At 51.7% G+C, this 15,042-nt stretch overlaps 1 long non-coding RNA gene across 1 annotated transcript; it reads right to left on the bottom strand.

Moving 5' to 3' along the window:
* Window positions 1-1,950: 1,950 nt before the first annotated feature.
* Window positions 1,951-7,691, bottom strand: LOC123384611. The gene is made up of 3 exons (XR_006595978.1): window positions 7,210-7,691; window positions 6,414-6,567; window positions 1,951-4,143 (listed from the first exon to the last, which is right to left on the bottom strand). It is a non-coding gene; the product is annotated as an uncharacterized LOC123384611 (long non-coding RNA).
* Window positions 7,692-15,042: the final 7,351 nt, after the last annotated feature.

Below are 15,042 nucleotides of genomic sequence, written 5' to 3'. Positions count from 1 at the left end.
ACTGAAGACCGTCTGATGTCACCAGCAGGCCTGGCCCTTCTGCCTTGACTTCCAGAAAGCTCAGAGCTTGACCCTGTGTGTAAGTAGTGTAGGTATGATTTTAAGATAGTAAGTGTGGTTTTAGTGTGAGTTGCTGTGTGTTTTACTTTCTGCCTGTATGTGTGGTTTTTGATCTTCTGTGTGGGGTGTGTGTATGTGTGTGTGCATGCCGTATGGAAAGCCACCTCAAATCTTCTGTGGAATTAGGCAGGAAAGAGACATTTTGGAAACCAGAGAATCCTGCTGCCTGCTGCGGTGACCATTTGTTAGCCCCATTTGTGAAACGGAAGCATGAGAGGAACCGTTCCCCGGAAACCGAGCAAGGGTCCTTGGCCCCCAAGCAGTCCTTCAGGACTAATAGCAGGGGTATTAGAGTGCATGCCAGCTTGTGTTTTACAAGCCACAATAAACCTGCTCTTCTTTTTTCTTTTTTTAACATTTATTCATTTTTGAGAAAGAGAGTGAGCAAGCAGAGGAGGGGCAGGGAAAGAGAGGGAGAGAGAATCCCAAGCAGGATCCACGCCATCAACACAGAGTCCAATGTGGGGCTCGAACCCACAAAGTATGAGATCATGACCTGAGCTGACATCTGACCTGAGGCAGACCCTTAACCGGCTGAGCCACTCAGGTGCCCCCCACCTGCCCTTCTTATAATGTCACGTTGACATTCTTCCCATGGAGAGGAGAGATCTGTTTCCCCTCCTGGAATCTGGTAGGTTTGTGGCTACGGTGGAAGGGACGCCATGTGGCTCCCGAGGTGAAGTCACGAAGGTGATATATGACTTGTGTTCAGCTCATTTTTGGACACTTGCTCCTGGAACCCGGCCACCACACTGTGAAGCCCAAGGAGCCACATGGAGAGGCCACATGCAAATGCCCTGACCCCCAGCCCTCGCAGAGCTCCCACCAACAGCTAGCCTCCACGTGAGACGAGGGATGGGTTTCCAGATAATTCTACCTTCCAGCTGTCACATCACCCCAGTCTTCCAGTCTTCCCAGCTGGAGCCCCAGACAACATGGAGCAGAAACAGCCCTTCCTGCTATGACCTTTCCAAATACCTGACCACGGGATCCACGGGCAGAACACTCTGGGGGTTGTCTGACAGTGCCTGTAACTGGCACACAGTGGAAGGGGAAGGGAGCGTGAAGTTTCTCAGCACTGTCGACCGTTACCACTTGGTGACCTCCAACAAGTCATTTCACCTCTAGGAGGCTCAGGGTTCTCATCTGCAAATGGGAATAATACCTCCCTCATGGGGACTTGTTCAGAATTTTGGATAGAAATTTTTGTACGGAAAAGCATTTGATAGATATCAGGAAGCACTGTTCAAAGAGGAAGAATTATTATCTTTAAATTTCAGAAATGTCACCAGTAAGCCAAAGGCAAATTCAGCAGGAATCTTATATGACTGTGGGTGACAAGGCCGGATGGGGTCATTAGGACAGGGTGTCTCTGTCCCTCAACTTTTAACTGTGACCTAAAAGGTAGTCATGAGAATCCAGGAAGTGAAAGTGTACATGAAAAGCATTTAATGACATAGTCCTACTAACTAGCATTGTTTTGAGTATTAAGTTGTAGAACACGTTTACATTAAGGTTGAAAATAGAACATTTCTGGGGCGCCTGGGTGGCTCAGTCGGTTGGGCGTCCGACTTCGGCTCAGGTCACGATCTCACGGTCCGTGAGTTCGAGCCCTGCATCGGGCTCTGGGCTGATGGCTCAGAGCCTGGAGCCTGCTTCGGATTGTGTGTCTCCCTCTCTCTCTGCCCCTCCCCCGTTCATGCTCTGTCTCTCTCTGTCTCAAAAATAAATAAAACGTTAAAAAAAATTAAAAAAAAAAGAAGAAAATAGAACATTTCTTAGGGAAGCCCACAAGTTTTCGCTTGTAGCCAGGAGTAGACCGGGGATTCTTCTCCAGGACAAATGTCCAGGGTCTGGCAATTTCGTAAGAATTCAGTAAATGTGGACCATTGTTTCTGGTGCCATCTGACGTGGTTTTATTTCTGTGCAGAATATTTCTTTTGGAGGAAATCTCCCTCTTGGGGATTTCCTGGATCCATTGGCTAGCTCTTTTTTGGTCCTGATTTCTCCCTCCTCATTCCTTATTCCTTCCTCCTATTTCCTCATTTCCTCCCTCCTTATTTCTCTTTCTCACCCTCTCCCTCTGTCAGTCTCTCCAATTTGGAGGTTTGAGTTGGTACAACTCACTATTGTGAACTTCCCTCGCTTCAGACTCAGCTCCTGCCTGTACAGTGTCTTCTCTGAGCTCAACACTCCCCCGCGTGCGGGCGCAGTGAATCCCGGTGACTGGCGAGGTAGGGATCGCTGCTCCCATTTTACAGATGAGAACAGAAAGGCTCAGAGAGACTTGTGGTTTCATCCAGAATATACCACGAGAGAGGCATAGCTTGGATGGAAGCCCAGGCCTCTGACTTCACTGTTCTTTCCTCCCCATTCCAGCTAGGCTGGGGGCACGCCCCCCCCCCCTTCGTCCGCTTCTACCTCCATGTTCTAGAGGCTTGGGATGACATCACTGCGTTTTAAGTAATTTCAATTAGCCCCTCAAACTGAAGCAGGAGGAGCGTCTGCAAGTTGGTTTTATGAAGGCTAGACTCATTTTGATACAGAACCAAGACATTTCATGTATAATGTTGGCATATTGTCGATTATCCACAGAGTCTGTTTTTTCATCACAAGCCCAAGGGTTCCCTTTACCAGATTACACTCTTTCCCCAACAAGAAAGGGGCTGGTGGGTATCGGAGAGGGTTCGTGTCCGACGTGACTGAGTCGGGCATCGCACAAACCCAGATGTTATTACATCTGGATGTTTGTTTGTTTTTCTTCCTGGAAAGAGAAATAACGAGCTCTTGAAATTCAAATTCCCGTGGACTCTGAAGTCATGAACATATTTAAAGCCAGTGTGAGGCTGTGACATTTACAATCACCGAATTCATGTCGGAGAATAAATCCGGAATCACCTACATATGGAATATCCATTCATCTCCAGCCATGTGTTGGGCTATGTATGCTTCAGCACTGAAAATATTCAGAAAAGGTGACAGGCTCGTGTTCTGGAGGTAACCACCCTCAACCGCCAGCCTCTAGACACTCAGCACATGTGCTAAAAATCAGGGGAACCCAGAGACACAGCAGCAGGGAGGAGAGAACGGAACAGCGGAGAGAGACAGGGCCTGGCCGTTTGTCAGCGCCTACCTGAACGGGCGCACTTGGCTTTGCCTGGAGACACAGGTGTGTGGGCTGACCGCAGCAAAATGAATGTCACAGCCGGGACGGGCATGTGAGTTTCTCAGCCAGAAACGCATCCCCATTAAAACCAAATGAGGCTCCCGCAGATGACGTCGGGAGCGCTCAGCCGCTACTGCCACAGAGGGACAATTTATTGAAGAGCTAAAGATGCTCACCTCGGCGAGGCTGACAGGCAAACACGTGAGGGACGCTTCACTGGCCACCTACCCTTCCGAGGAGACATCTGCCAGCCCTTGCTGTGTGAGTCATCCCGGGAGGCCTTGCTAAAAGCTCCAAATACAGGTTTATTTGTGCCGCTACCTCCCATTGTCTGGGGGGTGGGCTGTGAAAGCTCCCTGTCTTCCTCCTCTCCAGCCTCGCCCTCCTGTGTCTGGAGAGGGTGAGGAACCCTCCATGGCCGGAAGTAAACACCCCGTGTCCAGATCTCTCGAGAGCACCTTTGTTTTACTTTCTGAACCTGCATCTGGCACACTGATGAGAAGAGCGAAAGCGCTGGAACTTCAGAAGAACCATTTCTCCACTTTTCTCATCGGTTTTATGCCTAGAGGCCAAGAAAAGGAAACCCAAATATTCATCCCGCCCTCCCTCAGCAACTAATTTTTGAGCACTAGTTCTGGGGAGCAAACAAAGTGAGCCACAGATTACCTCCACACAGCTTCCTCCGCTGAAATGTGCGCACGGTGGTTTTCTGCTTTCAGAGTGTGTCTTGTCACCTCAAAGAGAGCGGAAGCTTCCGGAAGCCCACCGTTGTCTACTCCTTCGGGCCCCCCGCAGAGCTTGGCCACGTGTTCAGCACCCTTCTAGGATTCCTTATCTCACTTAAGGCCACAGCCACCCTGTGAAGTCAGTTAGGACCCTCGTTTTACAAATGGGGAATCTGAGCCTGGGGAGCCAGTGGTTCTGCAATGGACCGATGTTTGTGACGCTCTGGTCCAGGCCTCTGAGCCCAGACTGTGCACTGTGTTCATACCGCAAGGCAAGGAAGACACAATGCTGATGAACGGAGAGAAGTTTTGATCCCGAGGCTCTTATAGTTTAATGGGCGAGTCAACTGAACATCAGGAGGAGGACTGAAGTTGGGAGAAGCCAAAGAACTTAAGAATAAGGGTAAGGGGAGGTCACCTGGGTGGCTCAGTCGGTTGAGCGTCCGACTTCAGCTCAGGTCATGATCTCATGGACTGTGAGTTCAAGCCCCGCATCAGGCTCTGTGCTGACAGCTCAGAGCCTGGAGCCTGCTTCAGATTCTGTGTCTCCCCCTCTCTCTCTCTGCCCCTCCCCCACTCACACTCTGTCTCTCTCTCCCTCAAAAATAAACTTTTTAAAAAAAATTTTTAAAGGTAAGGGGGGTGTTGCCTGGGTGGCTGAGTCGGTTAAGCATCCGACTCTTGATTTCCACTCGGGTCGTGACCTCACGGTTCCTGGGATGGAGCCCCGCTTTGGGCTCCACACTGAGCCTGCTTAGGATTCTCTCTCTCCCTCTCTCTCTGCCCCTCCCCCCGCTCATGCTCACGCTCTCTCTCAAAATAAATGAATAAACTTAAAAAAACAAAAAAGAATATGGGTAAGTCTGGGAGCTGAGGTCATTGGCTCAATGCTCCATCCAGGGGCCTCGTCTTGCCACTGGGGCCACAAGGACTGCATCTACTTCTCTGCAGCCCGTCAGAGGTTTGCCAGTGGTGGCTCTGCCCCTCCAGCTGCCCTTGGTCGGACTGTCATGTCTTTCACTGCCTGGCCCCGGGGCTCCCATGCTCACTCTCCCGCACTTGGGCACACATGACACCATAGCATGCATTCCACACATCAGGCAGTGTGGCTTCGGGCCAGGAGCGCCCCTCTACCCCAGCTGCCTTGACAAAACTTCCAGAGCCGTGTGCACCAAGGCGATTTCCAGAACTCATCCCAGGAAAGCCTGTCACAGACCCAACTGTCAAAAACGTCACTCCCTCAGAACTCTTGGCAATCTCCAAATCTAGTTAAAGAAAGGTAAGATTTGTTTACTAATGGAATGGCTTCTGTGTTGCACCCGTTTTATTACCGACTCGACTAGGGTTCCATTCAGAAAGCCCACATTGAGCAAATGCCCTGGGTGGGGCAGGGTGCAGGTGCTGCGGCAGACGGGAGGCCAGGACACAAGCCTGGCCCTCCAGAGCCCCCCCTCCCAAGGCAGAGGCTCACTGTGCGGCCATGACACAACACGTCCCAGCAGCCCACGGCTGCTGGCTTTGCTTCCGGTGTATTCATTGTTTAATAAAGGCAGTAGAATAGGAAAAAGTAGGGGGCTTGTAGTCAGCCAGCTTCCCGCCTAGGGCCTGACACGGCCTGATTCCTCAGAACACACCGGAGATAGTTGCCCTCTCTCCGCGTCGTCAAGGCAGCTCTGTGCCCTGCCTGTACCCATCACCTCCCGTATCCGTAGCCCCGAAACACAGGGCGGTTGCTGGCACGTTGAGAGACATAATTATCACATCACTTCATGAGCGAATTAGGAGCAAACAACTCATTTCCTGGGTCTCCTGTCGAGTTTAAATACAAGACAGCAGCCTCAGACCGGGAGAAATCTGGCAGATCTTACCTGGGGCCCGAAGCTAGGCTAAACACCGACTTTGAAAAAGAATGAAAAAGGCAGAGGTGAAGGTGTGTGTTTCCAGGCTCCTGGCACCCAGCTCTGTGCCAGGGGCGGGAGGGGTGGCAAGGACCCTCATGCCTGCTCTCTGTGCCCCTGGGAACCAGCCTGAGGTGGGGGACTAACATGACACAACCGGAGACCCTCACTGTGTGGTGCCGTGCTCCAGGGACTCAGGGGGCGGACAGACTCAGGTCCTGCCACTGAGGAGTCCCTGTGTAGTGAAGGACACGCAGATGTCTGTGGTGACTACAGTCCCCGCCACAAAGACCCAGGTTGGGGGAAGGTGAGTGGCAGGGCCCTAAACCCAGTCTGGGGGTGTCCAGACAAGCTCCCAGCAGGTGAAACATCACCTCAATTCTGGAGAACAAGACAGAGACGAAGAGGAAAACATTCCAGGTCTAGGGCAGCACTTGCGAGTACAGGACTGGGGACATGTTCAGGCAAGGGGGTGCTGGAGGTTTACCGGACGTGGGGTCTCACCTGATCCTGAGAAGCCACACAGGAGAGGACGCTTGACTTGTGTGAGCCCTGGGGCTGCAGCTCCATGGGACAGCAGTGGCTGAGGCCTCGCTCACGCCTGTAACTGCAGCCTCAGCAGGATGGCAAGACGGCTGAAATCCTGGCCTCATCACAACTGATGGGAGATATACAGAAAAGAAAGAATTAAGAATAAGAATACCTGTAGCCTAGAGATTTGAGATTTATTTCCTTATGTAAGTTCACAGCAATCAGATGAAATGACCCAGAGAGAATCTTCCATGGCTAATCTTCCCATTGTAGGAAAGAGAAAACCTTCTTAGATCCCAAGCTCTGTGGCCCATCAGTATGGTTTCCTGAGCGTGGGAGATGAACCTGGCATCGAGCATTTTGGTTTGTATCTGGGAGCGTTTGCCTGGATGGTCCCTGGTAAGCAACTTATATCCAGCTTGCCCTAAACCCCTGCTCTAGGAAGCCCTCCTCACTTACCGAACCCCTTGATCCTTTAGGGTGGACTAGAGCCACAAACTTTAATCCTAAGGTTCTAAGACTACTCATTAGGCCTTGTTGGAGGGGGGTCAGGGGCACAGGCTTTCTCAGAGCCAAGCCCATCAAAATCACTGCACACAGCCTTGGGCAGGACTCTCTATAACTGTCTATAAGATGAAGGGGGGCAGGCAGCTGAGTGGGGTGTGGGAGCTCAGAGGGCATGCACGGGGTACAGGGGAAAGGACAAGGGAACAAGAATCAGACAGGTCTGGGTTCAAGGTCCAATCTCTCCAGCTTACAAGCTACGTACCTGCCGGAAGTCAGGTGACCTCTTGGGGTCTCAGTTTCCTCCTATGTCAGCTTTCAGATAGCATCCGAACTCTTATCAGGAGGTAAAAGCTTTGTATTATAGCCAGAAGACAGCGTCAACATCTGGTCAGTTCCCAGGACCCTAGAGCACAGGGACACTCTTGTGTAGATGTTCACTTCGCTGACCAAAGGCCCTGAACAGGCTGAAAGGCCATGAGCCAGGTTCACAGAACAGGAGTCAGCAGCCTGGTGCCCAAACCCCTGCTAACAGAATCTCCCCTGAGGAGGACCCAGGAGGCTACTGGCTCCAGAGCGAGGAGGAGCAAATCCGATTCTCCTAGGAGTCTGAACGAAGAGATGTCCACCCCAGTGAGTCTGTAGCTGAGCCAAATATCGTGCACCAGAACGAGAGTGAGGCCTTCCCCACTAGCTCTCCCTTGGCTCCCCAAGATCCAAGTTTTTGGCAGTTCTCTTCTTTTTAAATAATTTTATTTTTTATTTGAGAGAGAGAGAGAGAGAGAGAGAGAGAGAGAGAGCGCACGCTGGGGAGAGGGGCACAGGGAAAGAGAGAATCTGAAGCAGGCCCCATGCTCAGTTCAGAGCCCAATGCAGGACTCAATCTCACGACCCTGGGATCGTGACCTGAGCTGAAATCAAGAGTTGGACGCTCAGCTGACTGAGCCTGCCCGGCAACCCCCTGGCAGGCCTCTTCTGAGGCACCCTGGAGTGTGTCTGTTCTAACAAAGGGTCCTGCTAGTTATGTTTTGCTAAAAAAAATTACGTTTTGCTGAGTAAATCTGAGGATCTAATCGGCTTTATTAAGCGATTCATGAAGCGGACGGCATTCCCTCCAGCAAGCAGATGGGAGCTCCACAGAGGGGCACCAATGGATGGTTTTCACAGGGAGGAGGGCAGGGTATGAAGGGGTTAGCGAAAGAAAAGAGGGTTCCAGGCAACATCACCTTCCCTGAAGGGGAAGGGAAGGGGGTCTTTTGGGGGGGATCTCCTCATCTTCCTTCAGAGGATGGAGAGAGCCCACGTGACAGATTACCTCATTGGTGCCAACCAGAAAATTCCAGATTGACCGGCTTAAAATTTCTTGCCTGGAGAGGTTGAGACTGCAATTAAGTCTTGCTTTGCTGTCCTGGGGGTCAAGTGACTCCATCTTGGGCCTGTGGCTTTCTTTCTAACAATTTATAGCAAGAAAAGCATTTCCTTCTGAGCCGGGTCCAGTCAGCTACAAGAGAGTGGGCCCCTTCCAGCTCCTCCCTTCCTGTCCAACCTCGCCCACCAGAACCGTCTTTATTGAAGCAAAGGCACGAGGGACAGAAGTCAGGGTTGAGATCCGCAGCCAGTTGGGACGGAATACGTGAAACACGGTTAAAGGGAGTTTCTAGGCCCACACAGGTTATAGAGCAAGACTGAAAAAACCTTGCCAGGATTTTTCGGAGCCACTTCAGGTAAGAAAAAGTATGGAGAATGATTTCTGAAATCGAGGGCAGATAGAAATTCAGAAGCTCCAGCCCAGTTAGCTCGATGTCAATTCTGGGCAGAAACCTGTTGATGGGGATCAGCCAGATGCGTGAGTTTGGTCGGTGACACTGACATTGCCCGTCTCACTTTAGAAATGTGCTGTGGGCAGAGTCCAGCTTCTTTCACCCAAATACTCGGTAAAATGCTTTTTTCAAAGCAAGATGAGGAAGGAGAAACGGCATAATGTGCGTTGAGGTAGCCATTCACAGAGTGGAGCTGTCCCTTTGGAAGCCACTTCGTGGGAGAGCTGACCCACTGGTTGCTTTTGCGTGGAAATCCACGAGCGGGTTTTATATGGTGGCAACTTTTGCCTCAACTTGCCAACAATCAGAGCTGTTCAATAATACACTGACATCCTCCGAGAGGGAGCTCCCCATCACAAAAGGCATTCAACTAACACATTAACATCTGCTAGCATGGCTCTTAGAGGCGCACACAGTGTCGGGGTACAGAACGAAAAGACCCAAACGCCAGGATTTACTTGGCCAATCACCACCTCCGCGACCTTGGGAAATTCCCTCAACCGTTCGAACTCTCGGCCAACTCTTATGTAAAATGAAGATAATTTTTTATAGGGAGGCTGTGAGTTCCAGGAGATGGTAAGCCATAAATTAAACGAGATAATGTCCATAAAAGCATTTTATAAACTAAAAAATGCTGTACTGATGTGTGTTATCATTAAGATTTTAGGGGCTTGGAAATACAGGACTCTTGAGGCTGGTAGCATTTGGTGCAGACTGCAGTATTTGGTGCTGGCGCTCTGAAGCCTGGATAGAAATAAAGTGCCGTGGAGCAGATCACGCCAGCTCTGGCACGTGGTGCACAGATTATTACTCAAACTTCTCATTCAGTCGTAATGATTATTTTAAAGCATCAAGGCCAGGCTAGTTATATCGGCTTGCAAGTTGGCATATTTTTATCTTGGTCTATTCCAAGTTCGAAAAATGATATATTGGGTATGCTCTAGGTCCGGCGACAGTCCAAGAAATCCCCTACCTAATTAAAGAGGTTGACAGATGGAAAGGAGTTCGGGACACGGTATCCCCAGCTCACTGCTGGGCTTGGAGCAAGGTTGCCGGCTGTGCACGGAGTCTCTGTGGGGAGAAGGATGCCGAGCTGGACAGGGTGCCTTTCCTCCTTCTGTCTCGCTGGGGCTACACAGGCACTGCGTCCGGGGTCGGCTTCTCGGCTGTGACTTCTGGCAGCCGGCCTCAGTTCCACCGAGAGCTTCCGGTTGGGAGAGTCGGGTGCTGGCATCTGGGGCCATGAATCCTCTTGATTCTCATTCGCTGTGCACCGTCTTTCTGGTAGAAAGGCTCGTTCGGCGAGAACTTGTGGAACAACTGCTCTACCCAGCAAAGCTTTTGTCTCTTCTGAATAAGACTTGAGCGCGGTCTGGTACCAACTCAGCACCTTCTAGCCCTAAAAGCCACCAGAAGTGAGAACGGAGTCGCCAGCTGACCCTGCACTCACTATTGTCCTTCCGTTCCCTTGGGTTCTAGCCCTTCACCCGTGGACGCCATGAGGGAACCAGGCCTGGGGAGGCAGGTGAATTCCAGTGACCCAGTCTATCTGGTGGTGGAGCTAGGGAGAAAACACTTCAACAGAAGACGTTCCTTCCATTCTCAGGGATCCCCACGCTAAAGGATGGCTGAATTGGGTGATTCCTGAGGATGTTTCCAGCGCTCTAAGCTATCGCACGTTTGCTGCTGAAGAAGAATTACATTTCTAAAATATCATAATATGATATAGCAGAGAAGCACCAGCTTGGGGGGCTGTCACTTGACTGGCTGAATATCCTTGGGCCAGCACTTGGTCTCTCTCATATTCCATTTTCCACCAAAAAAAAGAGGATGAAACTCTTTGACTCCCAGAATGAACTCAAGTTCTAGAGAAAAACAGGTATGTCGAGCCCTTAAAAGCTTGAATTGCACCTAGTAGGGGCTCAATAACTCCTTGTTTGTTCCTGTCCCCTTTATCTCCAACAAGGGATGGACAGCATTTTTTTTTAAGAAAGTGAGGACTCCTTTGTCTGGAGGCCTGACAGATAATGTGACAGGAAAGAGGGGAGCTGGAAGGACCAAAGTCAAGTGAGAGAGATCGAGGCTCCCGTCTCCTCCAAGGTGGGGTGTTTCTAAGACTACCAACCCCTGGCGGCTGGGGGGGGCCTCCCTTCCCACACTCCATGTGAGTCCCCGGGGGGCTGGTGCCATTTCCTGGTGGCTTCGAGCGGCACTAGATGCCCCTTTCCTGAACCCAGGAGCAGGCAATGTCCCACCACGACTCCAGACGGCAGGGCCACCCACTTCCAAGCTGGGCCGTGTTCCGGACGCTGCATTTTATGGCACGGTATTCGCAAGGCTCTGCATTTCTTGACGCAGTAGATCTTCCTTCTTCTTCCTGCAGAAGGAATTGCCATACGCGCATAAAAGTGACTGTAGGAGAAGTTTTAGGCGTCTCTCTGCCCCTTTCCCACCGTGTAAGCATTCCTGCGGATCCCGGCTTGGTCGCCCAGATGGTCTATGAGAAGAAATCCACAGCAACTCATCACCGGGCGTTTCTTCTTGCCAAGATGCACAGAAGGTTTATGTTTCACGATGGAAAGGTAAGTATCTCGAACAAGGCAGAATCCAGGGTAATAAAAGCTCCTTTTATTTCATATTCTCTTTCGCAGTGGTGGGTTTTATTCTGAATCTCACTAGACGCTTGACAAGCATAAAAAGCAACCGTTTCCTGCCTTAAAAATGTTGCCTTCTGAGGTCTTTTTGTTCCCTTGAACCCAGCCAGCCTAGGTTCTCCATGGGAGGGCAGAGATGCTGAGAAGGATACCATTGTTTGCACCGGAATAGCAGCTGTGTGGGGTGGGGGTGGGGTGGGACCTCTCCTACAGGCAGGGCGACAGGTCCCCTGGCAGAGGGTGGCAAAGCTTGTTTGTTTTCCTCAGGTATCTGTGTGTGAAGCTAACCCGTGTGACTGCCGCAGCCTTCTTTCCGTGCACGGGCCGTGTGCCGGGCACACACTCTACATACAGGATGCAATGCTGGTGTTTCCAGTTCTGTATCCAGCCATTTGCGTCACCCTCAGAAAGGTTCTCATCCACTGTTGCTGGATTTCAGAGAACCCAGAGAAAGCCATGGGCGTCTTCCTCCTCTCTCTCTCTTACACACACGGAGTAACAATGCATGCAATTTCGTGGATTCCCTGCGCCCCCTTCATGAAGCCCATCCATTAACCCACAGGATACTGGACCTCCGAGCTAAGAAGTTTGCTCTAATTTGTGCCCTATCTGGGAAGTAGCCTCCAAAGGCATCTTTCCCCCTTGAGTGTGAGCTCTGTGGGAGCAAGTCCACCTCACATTCGGCTCCGCGTTCCCCACAGCCCATTAACCCAGGACCAAAGTGACAATGAGAGATAGATTCCAGGTCCAAGTCAGCAAGGGCATTAGGACCCACCTGATGACTCTGCTTAATCCGTGACTGAAAGAGATTCTGCCCACCGAGCAGAGGGCAGAACGATAGCGCAGCTTAGGCAGAAGCCTCTTTCTCGGCAAACCCTTCCCCCCAGATCTGGGGCCGCGCTCCCCAGTCCTCTGCAGCGGCCAGCGTCTGCTCCAAGCACCTTCACAGCAAGCACCCCCCCCCCACCTTGCATCTGCTTGCGGGGACCACGTCGTCACCACCCAGAGGCCCCCTCCTAGGGCGACTATGGTACTGATCCGGCCTGAGTTGAACAGGCCATGACACTCACGTGTCTTTTTCCATCAGAAGCAAGATATCTAGGTATTTCACAGAAAGCTTCATCGAGCCCATTTTTTGACCCTAGAGATGAGAGCCGGTCTGTGAGTGTCACTTGGATAAGCCAAGGTGGTCGTGACAACTGTGGGAGGGCCAGGGAACAGAGGCAGGGATCTGGAGGGAAATAGCCAGTTTCCATCCCCACCCTTCTGTTGAGAGGCAAGGTGACCCTGTCCTCACCTCCGTTTGCTCATCTGGAAAGTGGGGATGACAGTACTTCCCTCGCCCTGTTGTTTTGAGAATCCAAGGCTGGGGATGGGCCTTGATACCTGTGGAGAGGGCTGTACGGGAAGAATATGAAGAGCGCCACCCTGAGTGCACAGCCCCAGCCTCTCCGCACACCCGGCGGGCAGGGGCATCCCGCCTGCCAGCTCATCCCACAGGGTGGGGGCCCTGAGCCACGGCACTGATTCCAGAGACCCCGATCCCTGGGGACAGGACTTCTCCAGGTCTCCTCCTTCGGGACCAAGAGTGCTGACCTTACCCAGCAATTACCCTTCCCTGGTAAAGCTCTCCGGCTCCCACAACTCGAAGCCCCGCAGTTAACAGCCGGTGAGAAGCTAATAAGTGAAGAGCCCGGGCCGTGGATCCTGTTGCCATGGCAACTCCTGCAGGTGTTCCTGAAAGGAAGGACGAGGCCAAGGGGTTCAGGTTGCCTTTGGCTCCCTTTCCGAAAATCTAACAGTAAGAAAGGTCACCGGGTGAGAGAGGCCTCCTCGCGTGGGCAGCAGACACAAAGGCCCTCGCCCGGGGTTGCACGGCTAGTAACCCGCACGGAGCGCCGCCATCAAATCCGCTCTTCCCCGCTCCGCCCGGGCTGCCGTCGCCGGGAGTTGGGGAGACTGTCTCTGCCGCCCAGGCCTCCCACCTTCTTGTCTAGGTCTGCAGACACCTGTTCCCTCCCCTTCCCTGTTGCCATCCAAAGGAGATCTCAAGTAGGACTGCTGCTGGGCCCCAGGTCCCCACCCCTGCCCTCGATGAAGGGGGCTCCCTTTCCTCCTGGTGTCCCAGCCATTAAGACTAAGCCCACCAGGGGCTACAGGTGGCCGGTGAGCCCTGCCTTGTGGAAAAGGACCAGACAGAGAAAGCCGCAGGCAGGGAAACTCACAGAGGGTTGGTAAAAATAAGAGGGGCTCTTGTCGCGTCTGAGCCCCTAGATCTGGTGTTCTCAGAGGTCCCCTACACCCTGCCCCTTCTGTGGTTGGTTACGGGAGCAAACAGTCGCCCCTCCCATTGCTCTGAGTTGTGCTCTGTTAATAGCACAGCTCCCACCCCCCACATCCTCTAAGGCTGTGGAGACCTCAGCTTGCTGCGGGGACAGTCACCGTGCCTTTCTGCTAGATCTTCTGTCTCCTCCTTCTGGCACCTGAAAGCCTCCACTCCAGGGAAAGGCTTAGAAGGGGCATCAGGAACAAGGAGGGAAGAAATCGGGGCTGGGGCTGCCTCTGGGGAATGCCTTTCCACATCCCTAAAATACCCTGCAGGCAGCCAATCACCTGCAGGGGATACGAGCAACATCACGAAGTCTGGGGAACCAGGAGGTGATTTCGGTGCAGAGAGCTCTGACACTCACAGCAGGGGGACCTCACCTCTATGTGCCTCAGTTTCCTCATCTGTAACAACACCCACCTCACAGAGTTGTAAGGATGGAAGTTGAAGAATGGAGATGATGCAGAGTACCAGAGTTTGGGCAGGACGTACATGGGTGCCTAAGCCCTGCCCCGCCCCCCCCCCAGCACTTACTATAATCGACAAGGAAAAACAAGGGAGGGGGATGGTACCCCAGACCTCAGACCAGAGAAGTCCAGCCACCTGTTGCAGACTTAGAGGAGTAGCAGCTTGTTACAGAGCAGATGGGACCGGATTGAAGGAATGTGGCAAACACGACTCTCAGTCCCTCAGCCCTCCACAAAATCCATGCAGGCTCCCAGGAGGTGGTGGAGGATGCTGGCAGAAACTCACTGAGCCCTTGGGAAGACAGCACTGAGTGCTGGAGCTGAGGGAGGGCCACGCAGAAGCCCCTCACAGAGTCAGGAGTTGCTCTCGGACAGTGGGGGAAACACCAGGATCTAGAAGTTAATGACGGATGTCTACGGACGTCACAGACACAACTCCTAAGCAACTTTAACCAGCCCGCAGTAGCAGCAGGTCAGAAATGAGTGGGAATGCGAACACGATAAATCAAAACTTAGAAGATGAGGCCAAAGTGACCTTTCAACCACCCAAAACACCCCAACGAACTTCAGTTTGCCTCATCGAGAAAGAGGAGAAAACCCTAGCGCACAAAATCAGAAATGATAAATAGTATATAACAAAAAAATACAGACACAGAAGACAAAATCTTTTTATAATTTTAGGCTATTATCTTAAATCTCGAGAAATGGGTGATTTTTGAGAACAATACTAATTTACCCCCCAACTGAGTCAAGGAGTAGAAAATGACTCTGAAAAGACTGATCACCATAAAAAAAAAAAAAAAAAAAAAAACAAAAAACAAGAAAAAAGAA

This window comes from Felis catus, chromosome A3 (genome assembly GCF_018350175.1).
Source record: "Felis catus isolate Fca126 chromosome A3, F.catus_Fca126_mat1.0, whole genome shotgun sequence".
Taxonomy (NCBI): Eukaryota; Metazoa; Chordata; class Mammalia; order Carnivora; family Felidae; genus Felis; species Felis catus.
The sequence above is the reverse complement of the archived record's forward strand: the minus strand, read 5'-3'. Positions and strand labels throughout refer to the sequence as shown.